Source organism: Ailuropoda melanoleuca, chromosome 5 (genome assembly GCF_002007445.2).
Source record: "Ailuropoda melanoleuca isolate Jingjing chromosome 5, ASM200744v2, whole genome shotgun sequence".
Taxonomy (NCBI): domain Eukaryota; kingdom Metazoa; phylum Chordata; class Mammalia; order Carnivora; family Ursidae; genus Ailuropoda; species Ailuropoda melanoleuca.
In genome coordinates, this window is record NC_048222.1 from 130306063 (window position 1) to 130329467 (window position 23405).

General features: G+C 39.2%; 1 protein-coding gene across 1 annotated transcript in view; it reads left to right on the plus strand.

Moving 5' to 3' along the window:
* PRDM5 (PR/SET domain 5) overlaps window positions 1–23405 on the plus strand; it is a 189800-nt gene that overhangs the window by 38984 nt on the left and 127411 nt on the right. The window lies entirely within an intron of this gene.

Consider the following 23405-nt stretch of genomic DNA (forward strand, 5'->3'; position numbering starts at 1 on the left):
AGGTTTTCTTCTATGTTATCCTCTAAGGGTTTTATAGTTTTTCATTAATATTTAGGTCTGTAATTCATTTCAAAAATTATTTTTTTGAAAGGTGTAAGGTCTACGTCTATTTTTCCATTTTTTTCTTTTTAAAAGATTTTATTTATTTATTTATTTGACACAGAGAGAGAGAGAGCACAAGTAGGCAGAGTGGCAGGCAGAGGGAGAGGGAGAAGCAGGCTCCCTGCTGACTTTGGAGCCAGATGCGGGGCTTAATCCCAGGACCCTGCGATCATGACCCAAGCCAAAGGCAGATGGTTAACCAACTGAGCCACCTAGGTGTCCCAACGTCTATTTTTCTTAAGTTTATGTCCAGTTGTTCCAGCAGCATTTGTTGAAAAGAGTATCCTTTCTCCATTGAATTGCTTTTTCTCCTTTTTAATCAACTTATTTTTTTAATGAAAATTATTGCAGATTGCTTTTTTTTTCTTTTTCTTTCTTTTTTTTTTTTTTTAAAGATTTTATTTATTTATTTGACAGAGATAGAGACAGCCAGCGAGAGGGAACACAAGCAGGGGGAGTGGGAGAGGAAGAAGCAGGCTCATAGCAGAGGAGCCTGATGTGGGGCTCGATCCCATAACGCCAGGATCACGCCCTGAGCCGAAGGCAGACGCTTAACCACTGTGCCACCCAGGCGCCCCTTCTTTTTCTTTTTTAAAAAGATTTTATTTATTTGAGAGAGAGTGAGATCATGAGCAGTGGGGAAGAGGAAGAGGGATTAGTTGACTCCCCGCTAAGCAGGGAGCTTGACGGGGGCTGGATCCCAGGACCTTGGGATCATTACCTGAGCCAAACGCAGATGCTTAACCGACTAAGCCACCCAGGTGCCCCGCAGATTGCTTTTTAATCAAGAAGTGACTTCAATGAATTTGTTTCTTATGGTGTCATTGGTACAGTAAAGTACAGAGATAAAGTTCTACAGAAGTTAGCTGCTCAAAAATTGTATTACTTTTGTTGCAAAAAAATTGTACTACTCTCTATGGAATGTTCAGTTGCCATTATGGGAATTATAAATAATAATAATATAATATGGCTTCATATAATACAATACTATAATGTAAATATAATGATTTTAAGTAAGTAATATTTGAGATTTCAGATATAAATGGGTGACTTCACTGACATCTGATCTGAAAACAAGGTTGTCAGGTTTTTTTCTAATAATTAAAAACGATTTCCTTATACTTTTGTCTTGTCATGTGGCCGGAGATTCTTACATACTACATTTTATGATTTCCTGAGCATTTAACATGAAGTTAGTATAAAGATAAGGCCATTTTAATTAAAATCATTCAGATAGCCCAGAGTTAAACTTTGGTACCAGGAGTGGAAAAACAACTGAATTGCTAAATTGGAAAGTTATCCCAGGAACAGAATGTGGTTATCACAGCAACTGGCCACATAAATGACTGTTAAGCTAAACAAATGTTAGCTTGATTAGTTCACTGGCAATTCCAACTTGAGTGATGTGGTACATGAAAGAAACCATGATCAGAAATATGGGTGTTTGGGGAGAATACTATTTGCTACTTTTAAAGGTCATGTGTGTTTCAGGAACACAGTCTTCTATTTATATGGTGCCATAAAAATATAGGCGAACTCACCTCATGCTCTTTTATTTACTAAGCTTATGATTCTGAACTCTGATTTGTTGAACCTACCTTGTCTCAGAGTTAGGACTGGAGTCATTTTCAGCAAGCAAGTCTTTATGCTTCTCATAAAAAAAGTATTTTTCATTTATAATAAATTATATGTGATGTTTCTCAGATGAGGTTTTTCTGGATAGGTCTTGATGACACAACTATTTTGAGTCTTATGACGAATGCCCTATAAGAGTTTGTTTTGTTTTTAAGAAATCCTCTGGATCTGACTGATTCTACATGACATTATAAATTTTTCTCCAGTATTTTACTGAAGTTACGTAAAGCAAAATACATCTTGGTTCCTATAGCAATAGAGAATGAAGGTGGTTTTTATTTTTCTAAAATTGTACATGCATTCCTTTGTGTCCTGGGGATTCCAAAGACTTGTTGTAAGTAGAATACTTGGATTCTTCATCAGATGTATCTCCACTAAATAATGCTTATAAAATTTTAATTTTATCCTGGAATATACATCAGACCTGGAATTTATTTCATGATCTTAAGTGTTTTTTTTTCAGCTTTTTTACTTTGTAGGGTCTTCATGTTTTTAGATCTTGTTTCTCTTTAGCTATTTGGCTATACAGTTAGTCCTGCTATAATGTGATATGTGTGTTTCCAGAATTCAATGTGCTACACAGAATTGCTCAATAAAAACTATGAAGCTTATGGGAAAAATGGGGGTAGGGACGTGATGTGAAAAAATTCTCCAGTGACACATAAAATAAAAGAATCTAATAAAAATGGTAGTAGTTTTACACATGTTAAATAGCTAAGCAATACGTAAATACTATAATAAATACGTCAATTTACTTTTAAAAAGACCTGAAGTGTGCTTGTGGAAGTATATGTCAGGAGGTTTGGAACTTTTGAGTTCCAAAGAGGTAGTGGAAGGAAGGTTATCTGAAATTGGATGGAAGGTTGTAAAATCCAAAATAGATGGATATATCTCATAACACATATGGGAAACTGAGGTAGGTGGTAGATATTTGAGGTGGATGTGTTTTGTGTATTTCTGTGTGGCTCAGTTGAACTAGGTGCAGTTTTCTTCATCCGCTTGGTGTTTCTGGGAGACAAAATTTGCACAAGCAGTTGCAAAATTTGTGTAATGCCGAAATTTTAGTGTTTTAGAAATAATTGTACTTAAATTACTTATCCAACCCAACATGGTACCTACCCTTTAAACAGCTATTCCCTGAAAAAGAAATATCTGGAAGCATTTTCTTATTTAAGGAGTTGCTACCAAAACACCCGTTTGTACTTGCCTACTACTTTTTACTGAATCTGTCACTAACTTCATTGCTCTGTCCGCATCACACTTTCCCCTTGTCCTTAGATTAATCATTTCCCAGCATTTCCTTTGAAATTTAACTTTAGCTTGGTCTTTCTATATGGCCAGTTTTCTCATGGACACTTGGGTGAGTCCCATTCTAACTTGGCATGGCCCCCAGAAACCATGCTCAACCTTCTTAGTTGCTTTGCCTCCTGGGTACAAGTGAACCCGTGGCTTCATGGTTGCCCCTGTGAGGTATTTTAAGTGTCTTGACTGGCCGACACTGGCTGGGGAAGAAACCCCTGCCCTATATTTCTAATTCTACATCTGGTGAAGACAACGCGGCTGCTTTATCTCTGATCATTCTCGGTACAGCGCTCCAGGCAGCCACCGTGGATCAGTTGGAATTGACATGCAGGCTGAAAGCTTTTCCCTCTCTTTGTTTTAATCTGTTTTCTGTGTTTGTGTGGCACAGGCCTTGACTTCCAGGGTGGCCTGAGCCAGGGCCCTGGGTAGGCTAACTGGTTGATGCAGAAGGTTTGGCCACATGCCTTCAGTCACCAGTTTTGGCCATGCAGTCCAATTCAGATGTCCCAGTTAGTTCATCTGGGTGGGCCTGGCCAGTCCCGCTTGACATCACCATAGGCAAAGAACACTGTCCATCCACTGCCTGCTAGAGAAGAGATCCCGTCCACAGCCCAATGGTGTGACTTGCTGCCTCGGAGCCAGGCAGATGATTATGCTGCCTGCTCCACAGGCCACAAGGCCCTGCCATTGCCTCATGAACAGTGGTGCTAGTCTCAGGGCCTAGGCAGTAGGGCCAGGGGCGGTGCTTCAGAAAGACATAGAAGCCTATAGCCAGGGACTAGCTTTCTCAGGTGTACCTACGATGCTTCCGGACTGGACAAGAAAAAGAAAGACATTTTCAGAGCAGTGTTAAATAATAGTGGTATTGTAAGAAATCTTGTCTTATTCCTGATTTTAATGTCAGTGTTTATGTGTTTCACCATTAAGTATATTGTTTGTGATTTAAATTGGCTGTTATTTTCATACGGAAATAATATCCTTTATTCTTAGGAATACAGTGACAAGTGAAACCAGTCAAATGAGTTAGGTCAGATGTTTCATTTTTAAAATCTTCGCTTGAGATTTTGAAGCAGATATCCCATTTTAAATTCTACATGTTTATCTCTTTTTCATCTAATAAAGGCAAAGAAAAGATAACATTTTGCTACCTCTGCTTCCTACTCCCACTTTCCAAGTTTTTTTGATCTTGGATGAAAGTCATTAGTATGGACTTCGTATCTTAATCTTCTGATCCAATAATAGAATTTTTTACTGTTGGATTTTTGTGTTCCTGATTTTGATTACTTGGTCAATTAGGAAAATCTTCATCAATGAAAGTAACCCCAAATCTGGATAAACATTTTATAAAGCGTAGATAATAGCCCAAGATGCATGAAGAGCTAGTAAGAAAGCCCTAATTTAAATTAGTTTCTATTTGCAGTCCCAGAAAAAATAATATACCTGGTGCTGAAAGAAATGCTGTTTTTGCAGAAACTGTTTATTATTTTTTGAGAAGTCATGGAGAATAGGGCAAAGAAGTCCCCAGTGGGGAAAGGTAGATTTTGGAAATGATCAAGTTCTTCAACTACAGAATTTTGGAATGAAATACCAGACACATTGCTTGACAGTAGTTAAGTTCGGAAAGTGGTAAACACTAGAAACCAGTAGGGTATAATAGAGCTTGAGTTAAGTCAAATGTTTAATGGTTAATGGTTATGTAAGGCCAGAAGAGGCTTGCAGATCTGAAACTCTGTAACCATTAAACAGCTCCCCATGTCCCCCTCTCCCCAGCCCCTGGTAACTCTCGTTCCACTTTCTGTTTCTATGAATTTGGCTTCTTTAGATACTTCATGTAAGTGGAATCACCCAGTGTTTGTCTTTTTGTGGCTGACTTCTTTCAGTTTGCATGATGTTTTCAAGCTTCATCCATGTTGTAGCATTTGACAGGATTTCCTAACTTTTTAAATCTGAATTTTTATTTCATTGTGTGTATACACCATGTTTTGTTTATCCATTCATCTGTTGATGGACATTTGGGTTGCTTCCACTTCTTGATTATTGTCAGTAGTGCTGTTATGAACATGCGCATGCAAACCTTTTTTTTTTTTTTTTTTTTGAGATCCTGTTTTCTGTTCTTTTGGGTGTATACCTAGAAGTGAGTTTACTGGATCATATTACTGGATTTAGTTTTTTATCTTTTTAGGAACCTTCACAGTATTTTCCACAGTAGTTGCTCCATTTTACAGTCTCACCAATGTTGTGCAAATTTTGCGATTTTTCCACATCCTTGCCAAAACTTGTTAGTATTTTTTTAATAGCAGCCATCCTAATGGCTAATGTTTAAGATATATAGTCGATATTCAAAAGCTGTTAGTAACTAGAGTGATGGACCAAATGCTTATGTGATAAAGTATGGCTAAATGTAAAGTCAATTTTTGAAGTCTAAGATGGGGGATATCAGACTTGATATTGACTCACACGCAAGTGTCTTAAGGGTTTACTTGATTTATATGGACATCTTGGTTGGCAGTATTACTTGGCAGCTTGATCAAAAACCCAGACTGCAAAAAAGAAAGTAGAGTTTTGAGATCATGGCAGAGAATAGTTCTGTCTTACTGTGCGCTGGTCAGACTGTATCAGACGGATCATGTCACGTTCTGGGTGTTAGCTACGGATCCAGAAATTGGTAAACAACTGACCTTCAAACAGAGAGTAGCTATACACAGAAAGGATTTGGAAACTGTGACCTGTCAGTCAGTTCAGAGAACTGGGGCTCTTAACCTGAAGAAGACCAGAATCATACTTGTCTTCATACGGTTTAACAAGTTGTCATGAGGAAGATGGTGGTGGTTTAGCTTTCCTGTTTGAGGACAGAGCTAAAAAGCAAAACAAAACAACACAACCCATGTGGGACTGGAGAGAAGCATGTTTCTCATGAACATGAGAAAAACCTTTCTGTCAGAGGGGTAGAGTTCCCCTTGGAGGGAAGTGTTTGAGCTCAGGCTAGGAGGAGGTAGGAGGGATGCTGTGCAGGACAGTCCTCTGCTAGATGGAAATCAGGCAAGATGGAGCTATGCAAAAACTGTTTGCACATTCTATGAGCAAGAGAGTCTGAGAAGCTAGGAAAAAGACCAGTTCCATCCACAAGAAGCCTGAAATCTAGTAGTGTCCATTTTTGCCTGCCCAATCTCAACCCTACCTAGAACTCTGAGCTAATAAATTTTCCATTAAGAAGACTCTGGACTTCCCAGAATCCACTCTGGGATGATGGTGAGCTACACTCTTTTTCCAAAGTGCCTCCAAGTGCCATCCAGAGCCCAAGACCTTACCCACCGCTAACCTCTCCACACTTGTCCTCAATATTTCCTGCTTCACATTTAACTCTTTCATTATAATTTTACAGTGCTTTCACCCCCACCCCCACCCCCAGGTGTGCCTTTGCTTTTGCTAGTCTATCTGGACTATGCCCTTCTTTCTCTCCATCTCTGTCCCTCATTCCTGCCAGGCTGCTGTAGGGGCCTCTCCTTACTGCTCTCTGAATACCTAAGGCAGGCTACTATTCCTGACTTTTCTGCACTTTGGGGTATCTGTCCCCACATGCTGGACTGTGGAATAATAGAAGAGTTGAATATATATATTTTTTTCAGTTTAGCTCATAACATTATATTGTTCTAGAAACCTCAACCTTAATCTGGTTGCAATGTGCAGGCTGAACCTCGGAATGAGAGGCCAACTGAACCTCTCCCCTCATCTTTTTCTTCTCCTCCTCTTCCTTTACTTTCTACCCCTTTGCTTCTCCACCTCCTCCTTGTTCATCCTCTCCACTTCTTCTTAACTCCTTTGTCTTTCCTTCCTCCCTCCTCTTTCTTTTTAAAAAATGTTCAGTGTCCTTACACGGTGTTCTCATGCAGAGTTTGGCAGGATTTTGCTATTCCATAATTCACGCATCCCTTAATCAAGCCTGAGTATTTCCAAGACCTCAGATGTGTGGATCCTAACAGAGATTCCAGATCACTTTTGTGTTGACATGGTTTTTTTTTTTTTTTTAATATGGCAAATGAAGTTCAAACATACCTTGTTCAATTTCTACACATTTGTCTTTTTATTTACTTGTCTTTCTAGTTTTTTTTTTTTTTTTGTATTTGTGCCAGTCTCCTGACGCCAACCATCTGTTGATTCTTTAATATTATAGCGACACAGGCTCTGTTTGTATTCAGGGTGGCTTACATTTTTATGTTTGCCAAGACCTTTTGCTGTTATTATGTGGTAAATTAAACGTGAGAACAACAGGCAGGCTAGAGGTCTCTTTATGAGCAGGTTGATGGATTTGTATCTGAATATGTAAGCTCTTGTGTGGTTACTCGGCTTTTGATCTGTTTTAGTAACAAATTGTAGCTCTAATTTATGTTTAACATAAAGAAGATTTAATGAATTTTTCCTTAAGTTAGGTGTGATATTTTCTACAAGTCAAAAACACTAGCATTCATGTAACTTCTTTGCATACAGTGGAGGCTCTTCAAACATTGTTGAAAGTTTGCATAAAATTCTACCTGAGGGATTCTATGTTTTCTTTTTATATAGAGAAGATTAATGTTCATGGACTTGCATAAATTCCATCTAATGATTTGGCCTATAATTTCTCTACTGTATGATAAATGACTATTCTGAAAGTGCTTTGTTCTTTGAAGAATTTTTAGGACAGCTTAGATAATTAATGCTTTGATGTGCGTATTTGTTACTTTTTAACTTTTGATTACCGAATCATGTTTTTCTGAAATCTTCCCTTCCATTAGGCCCTAGAGATCAGTCTAAACACATATTCTTTTGTCCACATTTAAGATGGCTTTGTATTTTACAAATCTCATAGAAATTTCAAAACCCGAAGGAGGGGCTTTGTTGACATATTGCCAGGATTTGCAAGTTGTCTTCAGTTTGCATATTAATAAGTAGATTGCAGGTGACCAGGAGAGGAATATATTCTTGTGTATAGAAGAGACTGTAGATCTTAGTATTATGTCCTGTTTTTATCTATGGGTGTCACTTCCAGGTCAAAGGGAGTGTGGGAGTAGTTGTCCACAAGGAAAATCTGTTTTCTTTAGTTGTGCTGAGCAGCACTTTTACAGAGCACCTGCTATCCATGCCACTGTTTTCAGATTTAGCACGTTAAGGATCTCTGTTCCCCCATTTCTTTAACTCTGTGGCATTGCATTTTCTTTTGGTACCATTGCCAGAGCACCTGTCATCGTTCTAATAAATATATCACATCTCTATAGAGAAAAAGGACTCTAATGGGTTGTCTAAGCATTTTTTTTACCTCTACGTTCATAGACCTTTATACGGAAATCTGAACTCCAAAAAGCTCTGAAAACCAAATTCCTGAAAATTAAAGCTTTGAAAACCAAATGTAAATAATATATACATATATTTTATTTAGCAGCAAAAATGGACTTGAACTTATGTATGGCTCTTTATAGCCTTTTGCTTTTATCCTATTTAGCATGACTATCCATACATTTAGTGCAGAAATGTGAATGTGTCTGATTATGGGATGGTGTTCCAAACTCTGTAGAAAATGTTGTGTAAACAGTTTATGAGCTATATTATCTTTCTAAAATAATTTTTTTAAAAAATCAGCTTTCCAAAACATCTGGTTAAAGAATTGTGATATTATATAGGAACCTTTCCAGTTTCTGTTTAGGTAAAAGCTCAAGAGCCATAGGTATTTCTGTAGGAGAAAAAAAAAAAACCATTAAAGGGAAGTATAAGAGGCTAATAATATATGAGTAAAACAGTGGGTATTAGAGTCAATAGGGACTCTTTGTTACTGAAAATAAAATGTTATGTATATTCGTGAGATAGAACATGATATTATCCATGTGTATAAGCAGTTCTGTCTTGTGGAAGTTCATTGCTTCCAACTTCCCGATGTTGTCTGTCTCCCCCGGTGAACACATTTGGAAGGTGATGTCATGGGTCTAGTGAGCTGATCATCAGAGTTTAATATTAGAGTTTTGTGTATGCACAGGACGAGTTTTTCTCACTTTCGTGTTAACAGCTGCCAGAGAAGTGAGATATCTCTGGACAAAGAAGGTGTTGTTGCCACTTTTTAATTTTAGGTGGCTTATCTTTAAAGGTAGTTTGTTGCAAACTTAAAAACACTCCCTCAAGGAAAGCCCTAGTTTGGTAATCACACTTTTAAAAACTCAAACCAATATCGTATAGTGCCTTTTGAGCATCAGTTTCCCCACCTTCTTCTCTTTATTGTGTTCTACATCTGTAGTTTTAATGGTTTATTACATCTTTACGAGGTGGAAAAGTAATAGAAAAATATTTATGGTCAGTGGTTTCCTTATGTGTTAAATTCTTGATGCAAGTTTGATGTCTCTGTTATACTAGTGAAAGTATACTGGCAGCTGTATAATAAATGTAAAAAAAAAAAAACCCATAACTGAAGGTTTAAGATTTGGGAAAAACAGATGAAATGGGAAATGTAGAAACATTTTTTTTTTAAATTTTATAAGAGGAACTGATTATCTCTGTAACCCAAGAATTAGCGTTAAAATTTATAAATAATATGTAGTAGGTCCCTTCTCTATTCTTTTCCTCCCTTCCTCCATTTAATATAAGACTAAATCCCTTACATTAAACATTTATATTACGCTTAAAGGTATTTGCATTCTTTTTATGTAACTAGTACTATGTAGATTGTAAATCACCATTTATCATCTCATCTGAAGTGAAAGAAGCAAGGCAGTGAGGACTTGCCTTGGTCAGACAGCTTCAAGAAGCTGGAATTTGGCCAACAGCCCGAATGAGCTTGGAAGCAGATTCCTACACAGTCTTCCCTATAAACCCAAAGCAGAGAAGCCAGTCACACCCATCTAGGCTTCTGACCTACAGAACTGTGCGATAAGAAATGAGTATTGTTTTAAGCTATTCTGTTTATGGTAATTGTGGTGCAGCCGTAGAAAATGAATACAGGTTTTGGTACCAGGAGCTGGGTATTAGTTTTGTTTTTGCCTATAACAAATCACTACACGCTCAGTGGCTTAAGCAGCAACCTTTTTAAAATCTTCCTTTCTGTAGGTGAGAAATCTGGGCGAGTTCTCTGCTTAAGGGTCTTATAAAACCGTATCAAGTTGTTGCAAGGCTGGGTTCTCATCTGGAAGTTTCGATGATCAGTTTGCTTCCAAGCTCATTGAGGTTGCTGGCTGAATTCAGTTCCTTCATGTCATAGGACTGAGGTGTTTATTCTGTTGCCGGCTGTTGGTCAGAGGCAGCTTTGGGTTCCCTATCAGGTCGCCTTGCAGCCCTACCATCTCAGTAATGGAAAAACCTCATGTCAAAGCCTTCTTGGCTCTCTGACTTCTCTGCTTACCAGCCAGAGGAAATGGATGGGTTTTAACTAATCGCAGCTTGTGTAATTAGTTAGGCTCCCCAAAGGTATTCTCCCTTTTGTGATATCCTGTGATAGCCTGATCACAGGAGCCATATCTCATTGTCCTCACAGGTTCCACCTACACTCGAACTGCAAGGTATTTTCAAGGGTCATGAGGAGTCATTCTTAGAGTTCTGCTTACCAGTTGCCAATGAGAGACCAAGGCTTAAGGATATTGAGTTAGTGTAATGTGGTGGGCTCTGGAATCAAACTGTCTTGGTTTGAACCCTAGCATCAATACTTAACTAGCTGTGAAACCTTAGATAAGTTATTCTGATTGTCTGATTGTGTCTCAGTTTCCTTACCTGTTAAACGTGGTTAATACATAGCACCTACCTCATGGGGTTGTTTTGAGGAATATATTGTATGTTATGTGTAAAGGTGCTTATTAGCCAAGAGTGTGACACATAATAAACACTCAATAACGGTTAGCTGTTATTACTATTATTATTTGTTCTTTAAAGCAGGATCCTTTTATGTTTCAGTTTTCAGAGAATGAATTCGACTAAATACAAAGCATATGTTCAGTAGAAGTAACATGATACTGATCCAAATGGGAGACTTTCATCATTATGGAATCTGACTCACGTTAGCATCTCTCAGATGCAAGTGTGAGCGCCTTTCCCTGCTCTAGACAGGGGATGTGTGCTTCTAGACAGGCGGGACCCAGTGTGTGTGGGTGTGTGCCTGTGTCTGGGTCAGGCTCAGCCAATGGGTAGTAGTGCTGGGCATCCCGGAGGAATGCCGGGGGCACTCACCTGGGTCCATGCTACTTTTTGGCTAGCCCCCGGAGACGTTTCCCCCACCGGGGACAATGTTGTGGCTGGGCTGGTCCTTGTGGTTCTTACTATGATTGCAAGATGAACCTCAGCAAACAACTATCAGGGAATTTTGAAAAAAAATGTTTATTACTTATGGGTCCTGGAGGGTGCATGGCATGCCTAGGGCCACATGGTGAGGTCATGGAGAGAGAGAGTGTGTGTGTGAAAGAGTGTGGACCTGGGGTTCTGCCTTTATTGGAGTTGAGTGTGGGGTGTCTAGGTTTTTGTGGGTTCACTCTTTATTGGTGAATTTAAAACGTAAGAGTGGGTGGGGATTAAAGCATGGGAAGGGAAAAACAAGTGGTCAGATGGTCAGTTATCTATGTCAACCAGAGGTCTCTAAAAAGGGATCTTTATGAGTGGGGCAGCCAGGCTCTTTAGCTATGTGGCTGTCAGTATCTTCATTCAAATGGAGGTCTTTGAAGTGGATGCCAAGGCAGTCAAATCTTAATGTCAGGCATTTACATTACAGTCAGAAAAGCTAATTGTTAGGTGCTCACGCTGAGACCTCAGTGCAGTGGGAAGACGTTAGAGTGGCTCCAGCTGAGGTGAGACAAGTCAGCATGTGAAGGCCTTGTATGTCATGCTAAGGAGTTTGGACATTCGACAGCCAATGGGCAGCTTTTAAACAGGCCCTCCTATGAGAAGATGTGTGAATTACAAAGAGAACTCTGATGGCAGGGTGAAGGATGAATTTGAAGATAGATTTTGAATCAATGTGGAAAAATACTCCATTATGAAAATGCTGTAAGAAAAGTTTAGGAAGCTTTGCTGGAGGTGAGGGTGGGTCAGACGAGGGAAGTCTGGACCAGGTGGTGGTCCTGGTGAATGTTGTTGGCCAGGAGATGTGAACATCTGAGCCAGAAGCAGCTGGGTTTGAGTAAGATTTCGGTTCAAGGGTACATGAGAATCCAGGAGATCGGTCTACGAGGAGGGTCTAAATTAATGCCGGGGAGTATAATCCACCATTCTGGTTATGCATCCCAGAGAAGTGGGACCGATGGCATGTAGGGGACCAAGGAGTTCCAGCTGGCAGGACGGGACTGGCCTTCATCTGGCCTGGGGCAATCCAGCAGTGCAGGGCTACAACTCTGCCAAAAAAAGATTGAGATTGAGGAAAAAGAAGCCAGCCACTAGAAGGACTACACAGGGTGTAAAGCAAGCTGGACAGGAGTGCAGTCACTTACGGACTAGGCTGGGAATGAGATTGTCCAATGGGAGAAACAAATCAAAAATGCAATTTTAGGATTTTACGATACAGAGTCAGAGCAGGGTTGATGTCTGGGTTGAACTGGCAACGGCAGACTGAATAATTTCAGTGTCCGCCCATGTTCTTAAATAATCCATGAACTGTCCTCAGAGGTGAGGGGATTGGAGAGTGAGGCCTGAGTGGTGGAGTCAGAGGGCTCCACCCAAATGGCCCAGTTAGGCCCGCATTTCTGGAAGGGACCACAATTCTTGAAAGATCCCTTGGAGTGCCCCAGTCCTTTTCTGAAGGGCTCCCCCTCCAGGATGAGTTCTTAGTTCCACCGACTCCCTGGGCTCTTGGACATGTAACACCAGCTGCAAGAAAATCTGATCAAGGGGAAAGCCCCAGCTGGGTTTTTTTTTTCTTTTCTTTTCTTTTCTTTTCTTTTCTTTTCTTTTCTTTTCTTTTCTTTTCTTTTCTTTTTTTTCTTTTTTTTCTTTTCTTTTTTTCTTTTCTTTTCTTTCTTTCTCTTTTTCTTTCTCTTTCTTTCTTTCTTTCTTTCTTTCTTTCTTTCTTTCTTCTTTCTTTTTTCCTTTCCTTTCCTTTCCTTTCCTTTCCTTTCCTTTCCTTTCCTTTCCTTTCCTTTCCTTTCCTTCCCTTCCCTTCCCTTCCCTTCCCTTCCCTTCCCTTCCGTCCCCCTCCCCCTCCCTTTCTTTCTTTCTTTCTTTCTTTCTTTCTTTCTTTCTTTCTTTCTTTCTTTCTTTCTATCAGAAAAGCATCCTCTACTGCAATATTTGTGTTCAGGTTTTGGATGGCATTCCTTGCCAGGCCTTTTGTTGCCAGAGCAGTACTAGTGCCAGATGCAGCTTGGTCTGTAAGGGGGAGATATTCCAATTCCAGTGATCCTGCCTCCTGGCAACGCAGGACTTTTGGCAGAATTCTTGAAAATGAGCTACAGTAAGAGAGAAGCATGTACAACATAGATGTGTGGCCCCTTTTGAGCCAGTTCTTCTGTTTATGTTTGGACGATAGGAAGTAAGAGCTTTAGCTAGAAATTTTGAGTGAGGAACCTAAATGTTTCAGGAGCAAGTCAAGATCAGCTTCTTGGAGAAGACTTCTTTTTCTGAACACTCCTTAACTCAGGTGGTATGCTGCTAACCACCCTTACTGATACTGTTCTGTGACATACAAGGGCCTTCTGTGAATTATATGTGAGGGTCATATTTTGCCATCTTTACACTGTGTCACTATATGGTTCAAAGATGGAGAGTTGAGTGATGGGCCAACCAACCTAATGGGCTAGATGTGTGGAAGGAAGATTTGAGAATTGTCTACTTTCCTCTTTGTTGCATATAACATATATATTATTTACATTTTGTGTTTGTATTCCTTCCTGTAGTTACCTGAAACATGCCTTTTGGTATGGTTTTGTCTGCTTTGGAGTCAAAGCTTCTAGAAGGTTAGTCTGTCAAATTTTCTCCTTCTATACTCTATTTTTCAGATATTAGGTATCAATGTTCAAGGCTTCTAAATCAACACTTACCACTCATCTTTCATTCTCTCCTTAACTGTGGTTTTTAATTCCAAAAGGACATTTCTTTTTAGGTCTTCTTTTTATATATGAAAGTTCCCAAGCTGAATTCTAGGGCATATCACTTCCTGTTTCTTGTTTCCTTCAAGTAGACATTGGCTTTTCAATTCCTGTTAGTGTCAATTCCTGATCACCCAGGCTTACAGCTTTGGAGTATTTGCAACTTTCCTTAGACTGTACTTCACATCAATTTCATAAGTAGATTATACCCAGGTATTCTTTTGCAGTTACTTGTTTCTTTTATTTTTAAAGCCATGACTTCCTTCCAGAACCTATTGATTCACATGATAATCAATTATTGGTATAATTTTTTCTGTAGTGCAGTCACATCTTATGCAGGGCTTAGGTTCTGAAACCAATTCTTAAGGCAAGAATCTCATATAATTAAAATTGTGGGCCATGAAAAGGAATAGTCCTTACTGTTTAAATTTGTTTTCTTTCTTTGATTTTTTCCCTCATTTCCTATTTCCTTTGGTTGAGCAGATGTAGTTTAATTTGTGTAAGTTAAATATGTGTTCAGTGAAACTCTGTTGATTTTGAAATGACCTTCTGCCTCTTCTGTTGACAAATTTGTATCCCATTCATTCAGCACCTGGACTGAACTCATTATGTGTGGGGGGTCGCCAAGACCACCCCCACATTTAGAGATTCACTAGAAGCATTCATGGGATTCAGCATATAGTTTTACTTATGGCTAAGATTTATTGCGCTGACCTAGTAAGGATATATGGTCAGATCATAAGGAGAAAAGGCACAGGTAGAGTCTAGAGAAACCCATGTGTAGATTTATGCACTCTCCCTCCCATGAGGGGTCACACAGAGCATACACTTCTCTCAGTAATGAAAACGCAGCCACACACATGCGATATTTCTGTACAAGGAAGCCCATTAGAAATTTAGTACCCAAGGTTTTTATTAGGGACTTGTAGGTATTTTATGTCTTGCATGTAACAAAATCCCGGATTTATAGAAGAAAAGCAGGTGTTAAGCATAAACTAAATTGTTTGTACAGTCTAGGTACAGTGAACCATCTTGTCCACCAGGGTAGACTAGGGACACTCTGAGAACCCGAGTTCCCACATGCCAGCCAAGGACCAGTCTTAAAGTCAGACTTTCTAAGCCTGATGGTCTCAGGCCTGGTAAGTTTATTCTTTTTGCACATCTTCTTGATTGGAAGCTTTCTGTAATGTACTCTTCTCTGCTCTGACACTGATTTTTCATGTTTGTCCATTCTTGGGACCTGGCACTGTATGTTACTTTACACCCATGGGCACTAAATGCTTTTGAAATGTATGAAGGTCATATATATATCACCTTATAATAATCAGCACATTGCTTTGTGAGTTAAAGAAATATTTGTTTTCTGTTTCCTCATTAATACTGAAGATGTTGAGGAAAGGAACTGTCTTCTAGACTTTCATTTGTGCCTTTCATAGTACATTTTAAAATAACTGATAAAGAAATGTACAGTAAATGTTTTTTAATAAATGTTGTTTACTGATAAATGTCACTTTTTAGAATTTGTTCATCACAGAATTATGAGAAGGGAAAGGATAAACTTTAGTAATTGGGAAACATTTATTGTCTTAGGTTCATTCTTACACGAAGATAACTCATTTGGTCTGTGTTAACTATGTACATTTTAAAGATGTGAATGAAGAGAATATAATTAATTTAAATGACTTGGGTAGATTTAATTTTAATTGCCTGTAGAAAAACCATGTATTTTAGAAAAAAATCTGAAAACATGATGACTATAGCAGTGGAACATGGGTTAGAAGATCAGGATCAAAGGAAAAGTAGATTTTTTTTCATTTTTTCTCTGTGCGGACTGCACTCTGCTCTTTGGCATTCGGTGTTTCCATACCTTTGCCTGAAGTTTCAGATACAAAGCATGTTATTCTAAAAATACCATCAAAACTGTGATCTCTGGATCTTGGAAATTATCATTGTCTTTTACACAACCATTTCCAATGATTTCATGTCTGATGATTGGCATTTTGCTACTCAAATTTGCTTATTATTGTTTGGCACATTTTGTGTACCGTTTTAATATGCCATAGAGAATGTTCTCCAGAAGTTGACTTCAAGGCTTTAAGTCTGTGTAAGTTTCAAATCTATATTAAACAATTGGGCAACACTATAGTCTCATAAAACTAATTAGATTTGAAGTTTTGTGAATTGTTTCTGATGGATCTGATGGATGTTACCAAACTGTCAGGAGACATATTGACTTTATTAATATGGTTTTCTAATTTGTTAGTGAAATAACACTTATAGAGAAGTCATCTGCCTTATGATACTGAAAAAAATCAAAAAGTAGAAAAGCCACTAAGTAGTCAAAATAGATGGCGCAGTATTCACACACTAACCCTTGCATGTTCTTTACAGAAAACCCCTAAAGCAATGGGTATAATAAGCTAATGTCAGCTGAATTTACCTTAGTCTTTTTTTTTTTTTTAAGATTTTATTTGTTTATTTATTTATTTATTTACAGGCTGAGTGGGGGGGGAATGGGCAGAGGGAGAGGGAGAGAGAGAATCCCAAACAGGCTCCATGCCCAGGACCCAGCCCGACCCGGGGCTGGATCTTACGACCCTGAGATCCTGACCTGCGATGAAATCAAGAGTCAGACGCTCAACCGACTGAGCCACCCAGGCGACCCTGCTTTATTCTTTACGCTTAAAACACTTGTCTATCCAAAAATGTCACTGAAATCTGAATACCTGAACATGTTTGTAAAACTATAGAAAGGGACAATGGCTGTGAAGGCTGTCTCATAAATTTACTCTGGAAAAGCTGATGCACTTTTGACTATGTCTTTCAGTTTGTTAGTTATTCCTTCTTTTAAAAAAATAGATCAATTTTCAAGATACCCTGGAAGGCAAAGAAGACTAAAAAAGGAGTGCTTTTAAAAGTTTAACATTAAGTCTCTCATTACTCTTATAAAATATTTTTGAACTTTAAAAAGAAAGACAATGGCAGTTTTTTTAAAAAGACACATTAGCTGAGCTTCTGGTGAATAAAATATTTTTTGAGACCATCACCAAATAAAAAGTTTCTAACCCAGAATGGTCAGTTGCCTAATATAGATAGGACGTACTTACCTACGTAAACTTGACCAAGTTGCTCCGTGAAACTTGCCTTTGTGTCTGACTGAATCTCGAGAATGTGCTTGATACAGGTTAGTTGATTATAAAGGCAAATCAGTTTAATGTAAGATATGGAGCCGAAAAAGCCTTGTGATTTTAAGTTGCATCAGTTGCCCTGACACCCAGATCATGGGTCATATGGCCCTTTGTGTGCCATTTTATGTCCTGCATTAAGAGAGCTTTGACAGATTCATGTACATCCATAGAGGACAACCAGGATAGTGAAAGAACCTAAATCACATCAGACAAGGAAAGTGTTACTTGTCTTGTAGAAGAGAAAATAAAGAGAAGGAGGGACTCTTGCCTTTAGAAATTTGGAGGTCCACGTGTATAAGAGAAATTAAAACTACTGAAGAGGACAGGGCTGGATGGAGTTGATGGCGGTTGGTCATAGAGCAACATGTACCACTTTGGCCAAAGGTTAGAGTGTCGATTGAGCTGAAATGGGATCTGGATTTGCTACTACCTTCTCAAGGCATCTGCTCTTACTTCAGGTGTTCAGGCAAAGGCTATTTGATTATGTGTCTGGATGTGAATCATGGTATGTAGGGTGTCATTCATGTTTGTTCCTTGGTAGAAGTTAGCATTGCAGAAAAATGGTGCATATATTTCCAGCTGTGCCATTGGAAAGCAGCATTTATGTTGAAGGTGTCTGTTAGCCACCGTCAGCCTCTGTTTCCTAATATTTTGTGATTACAGATATCCACGGTATACAGTGCTGTCCTGCATCTTACTTCATTCGATGCTCGCGCAGTTTCTCTAAGGTCATGAGGCAGGGACTATCACCCCCATTTTGGAGGTCAGGACACCGTGGCTCAGCTCTGTGAGAGGGAATGACTCACCCGAAGTGATAGAGCTTACGTAACACCTCGCTTTTTGATTCCTAGTCCAGCATTTTCCCCAAGCCAGAATACTTTTCTGACGTTCCTTTCAGCTTGACATATTTAGGGCACTAATTATTTGTAATGAAAAACAGACCTGATTTTTCACATCAATCCTTTTAAGTCATTTAACTTCCTGTGCATTATATTCTGAATGCTGTTCAGTTAAAGAGACTGGGATCTGTTAAAGTCTGTTTTCTCTCTGTCTGCTTTTCCATCTGAAGTTGGGGGGGAATCCATGGTTGGGGGGATTAGATAGTTTGCATGGGGTGGGGGAGATATAAGCAGATATGCCACAGTGATATGTGTGTGTATGTGTGTGTCTCTGTGTGTGTGTCTCTGTGTATGTGTCTGTATAAGCCCAAAACAAGCAAGAATTTTAAACAGAATCCTTTGAAAAATCAACAGGAAAAAACCCCATGCCCTTTGTTTAGAAACCATAAATCATTAATTTCCTAGTGACAATCCTTGGTTTAAATCTGACAAAGTGGGGCTCCTGGGTGGCTCAGTCGGTTGTGTCTGCCTTTGGCTCAGATCATGATCTCAGGGTCCTGGGATTGAGCCCCACGTTGGATTCCCTGCTCAGGTGAGTCTTCTCCCTCTGTGATCTCTCTTGTTCTCTCTCTCAAATAAATACATAAAAATCTTTAAAAAAAATAAATCTGACAATGTTGTGGTGTCTGAACTGATTACATGAGCAAACTTGTTTTCTGTGCTTCTAAAGATATCCTGAAATCTGTTTAATTAGACACGGAAGGCAGGGCATCTGGCCTAACTTCAGTTAAAAACAGAAAAAAAATGCCTTTAATTTAAATATAAAAATATGATGACATTGTATACTCTAAAGATATCCATGCCTTAAATCTTAGTGCTTAAAATTAGCTTCTTTGAAAAGCCTTGTTGAAAAATAGGAAAGGGAATATATTTTATTTAATAAATCATATAACATACTGTGACTTCTCTTTAAGGACATTATTACTATATATTTTGAAACTGACTGTACTTCACTGCCATTAAATTTTACCATATGTTAAATAAAATTCTATTGGTTACATTTTGCCGTGTCTGATGGCAAATATGACTAATCTCCTATTATATAGTGAGTAAAAAAATTCCCCAGGCATTCAGAATAATAGAGAAGGAGAATAATAAATAACACTGTAGATTTTTTTCTTGTGAAAATTAACTATCCAAATAATAAATAGGTGACCCAATTTAACACAGAAAAACAATTAAATTTAAGGAAAGAAATTTGTACTGGTTACCTATTGCCAGTTTTTTCCTTTTATTTGAAAGTTAGGGGGCACCTGGGTGGCTCAGTTAGTTAAATGTCTGCCTTTGGCTCAGATCATGATCTCTGGGTCCTGGGATGGAGCCCCATGTCAGGCTCCCTGCTCAGTGGGGAGCCTTCTCCTTCTGCCCTCTGCCTCTCCCCCTGCTTGTGCTCTCTCGCTTGTACTCTCTGTCAAATAAATAAATAAAATCTTAAAAAAAAACCAAGTTAGGATTTTTTCTTGCTGAGCTGAATCTTTGTGTGTGTGTGATTTCTTCTGTTTTTTACTGGGTGGGAAGACAAAATCAAGTGTGACTTACATTTAGTACTACTCATCTTTGGTCTGAAAGAAAGGACAGATCCATAGTGGCATGTTCTCTTGGACACTTCAAAAGTGATGTCCATAGCATTTAACAGAGACTAGAACCTGCCAAATTCCTACACAGTTACAATTTACATTTAATATTAAGTGGCAAATTCAGAAACATATAAACACCTATATGGAAGCGTGAATGTTTTTTGTTTTTATGTGAGGGTTTCTTTTCCCTTCCCCACCTTAGCTAATTTTTTTTTGTGTAACTGGCTTAGGAGGTCTTTGCAAATCAGACAGGGTTTGGGATTGAGACGGTTTTTGCTGCAGGAAGAGAACATTCACTTCATTACAGGCCCCCAGGCATGCAGAAGGAGATCCTCAGTAGGACAGTAACCAATACATTTCATTTTCGTGAAAATTCAAAGGAAAGATGATGGTATTTGGAAGACCAGTTTTGACAGGAAAAAAAATACACTTTGGCTGCAGAGCTTAGTTAGATGCTGGAACATGATACTAAGAGGAATATCTTCTTTATTTGTTAGACTTTAAAAATGTTCAATTTATTACCTCAGGGTTCAGTATCAAATTAAAAATAGATAAATGGAGACTTTAATGGTAGCCATCTGTCTGGAGAGTTTTCACTTGGTTTCTCTGGAGAGGAAGGATGGCTTAGATTATCTTTGAATGTCTCTTTTAGATATTTCATGAGGAGAATGCTGTGGTTAGGGTGGGAAGATGCAAGTCATGTGTGCAGATAATCTAAGAGTTTCAGTGAAGTGTTGAAGACTGGGATAGGGGAATGAGGCATTTGAAAGTTGGAGAAGACAGGTAGCCTGCAAAGATTGCGGAGGAACTTAAAAGTCATTTGAGTAAGGGTATTTAGAATAAAATAAACGGGCAGTGGTCTGTTAATGACCAAAAAAATTATTTCAACTACGAATATGTAACAACTATGATAGTGTTATGAGAATAGAAGTAAAAGTGAATCAATATATAAATTTGGATGTATTGAGGGACGCCCGGGTGGCTCAGTTGGTTAAGTGTCTGCCTTCTGCTCAGGTTATAATCCCAGGGTCCTCGGATGGAGTCCCACATCTGACTCCTTGCTCAGTGGGGACCCTGCTTTACCCTCTGCCTGCCACTCCCCCTGCTTGTGCTCTTTCTCTCTCTCTCTGACAAATAAATAAATAAAAATAAAATCTTAAAAAAAATAAATTTGAATGTATTGAAAGTGACAGATTTCATCAGAATTTTAATATGAAATTAAATTGTGCTTATCTTTTAAGCTGTAATATGATGTAAGAAGATAATAGACAACGAGAGAGTGCTTACATCTAATGGACTGGAAATGAGTCACTAATACTGAATAATTGGACATAGTTGCAGCCAAAGGGCCTGGGAGAAAGCTGAAATATACGAAGAACAAACAACGCCCCTGGCAAAATGTGCTTACTATAAATCAGAGAAATCTTTGTTATATTTCACATCTTTGAAGAAAGAATTCCAAATGTCAAGCCCATCTGATACACACGGTACTTAATACCAGGTGATGAATGTATGACTTAGAAGGGCCATTGACTAGTTTCTGTAAGCAGTGCTATCCTTTCAAACTGAGATTTGTCACTGACAGAGCCATTGGTGTTTCCCTACATAAAATTGGCTGGATTGTGTGGATTTCAACAGTAGTGGTGTTATGGGTGAGTGAGAGTCTGTTGTGTGAATGGAGGTCTCAGTCCTGGGATTCCCCAGAAGATTTACGTGGGGATCTGCACTCCAATAAAGAGAGCCAGCAGGAAAGTAGCAAGCACAAAGCAGTTCATTAAAGGGAACGTACACCCTCAAGGTGGGAGGGGGCACATTCTGAGAGGTGGAACCCAGCCCCTAGGTTGTTTTGAGATTGGGTATTATTGGGTCTCTCTGGGTGGGGTGGAGCTATGACTTCCAGTGGGGTGGTCTCTAAAGGAAGCTGCTTCTAGTCTTTTGGGAAACTCCTCCCACAGGTTGGGAGGGGGAGTTTGACCCTATGAGCTTTGTGCCAGAACCTTCTTGGCAGCCTTCTCCTTGGGGGGGGGGGGAAGGGAGGATGTACCCATAATGCAAATGTATTATAATCAGTCTAGGGATTACCCTGGGGCAGAGGTGGAAGAAGAGAGGGCACGCTCTGCACCCAGGGCTCTTGATCTGTCCCGCCCCAAGGTCTTGGAAGCCACAAGGCCAGGACGTTTGTATTCCCAGACTTTCAATGTGTAGTTTACTTATCACCGTCCTTCTCTCCAGCTCCTGTCTTTATCATTCCTCTTCCAGGATTTGGGACTCTGCCTTGGGGTATTCCTTCTACTGCTAGAGTCTAGCTTCTGCCTAGCAGTTGGAGGTTTTAAATTTTGGTGCTGAGAACATTTTTCTTTCAAGTGTCTAATGGCATTGCCGTTCATTCTGCTTAATTTAGCTGTTTGTCAATTTAAACAGTTTTGTTACTGTCGCCGTGGAGGAACCAGGAAAGGAGACTTTATACCCCAAAATTTAAAATTATTTGTTTACTCTGCCTAAAGAAAGGTGAGTTGATGTCCTCTTTGAAGAGACTTATAGAGGGGTCCTTTCTATCTGTCAGTGGGCAGTGAGGGTTCCGCCTTGAGGGGCAAGTAGGAACGTGGTACAGTTTTCTAGTGCCTCCTAAAGGAGATCTTCTCAGAATGAGGGTTTTTTTAGTGAGAAGTTACAAATTCCCATAGCTTCACACCTAAATATGTGAGAGATAAATAGTAGGTGTTTATACTCCTAAGTTCTTCTTCTAGCAATTACAATATCAAAAATTAAATTCCTCCTCAGTGAGGTCTGGCGTTTCATTAGCGAGATTTTTAAATGATTATTGAGAATCCTTTGGCATTGAAGAAAACAGGAATTGTTTGAGAAACACGGCAGTGAATATATAAGGTAGTAGGAACAGGCAAACTTTTTTCTGGACAATATATGCTAAAATCCTGACATATAAGTTTTTGTAGTGCGTGTAGCAGATTTTTCTATGTAAGTTTTTGGGGGTAACGTGACCTGTGTAGATGGCTTTCTAATCTGGACGTCAGTGTGTGACTGGGCCTGTGCCATCTGTCTGCTCTCAATGCCCTTGTTTTCTCGGTGGCTCCTTCTGTTTCACTTCCAGGGCCCTTCTATTTGCCTTTTCTGGGCTGTTCCCTCTGTCTGGGCGCACTCTCTCTCCAGCCCTTCACTGGCCCCCGGCCGGTGCCTGCCTTCTTTAGAGCTCTTCTCAGGTCACCTCGTTTCAGACAGGCTATGCTTGACCATCTCCTCTGAGATTGTTTGGCTCTCCTCACTCTGCTTCTTCCCACTCTGCATTAGTTGTCTTCACAGCTCTTCTCTTTACCTGAAGTTATTTTCTATGCTTGTGTGTTCTGAAGTGCTGTGACGTCCATCTTCATTTGTCTTGCTCGCGGAAAGATTCCCAGTGCCTAAAGCTGTACCTGGCACGTGGTAGGAACTCAATAAATTATGTCCAGTGGATGCATGATTGTCCAAATGTATCATGAAAATACATACCTTAGTAGCCTGGTTGTGCTTTATTAATTAAATAAAATTTTGGAAATGTAGAATTTGTTTATCCCCACTCCAAGTCTGCAAAGGTGAATTTATGTTCTTATATTTGTGTTACTTGGTGTTAGAGATCTGAAGTGCTGTTCACTCATTCCTTCTTTCCTCCTCCCCTGGATTCCAGTTGAA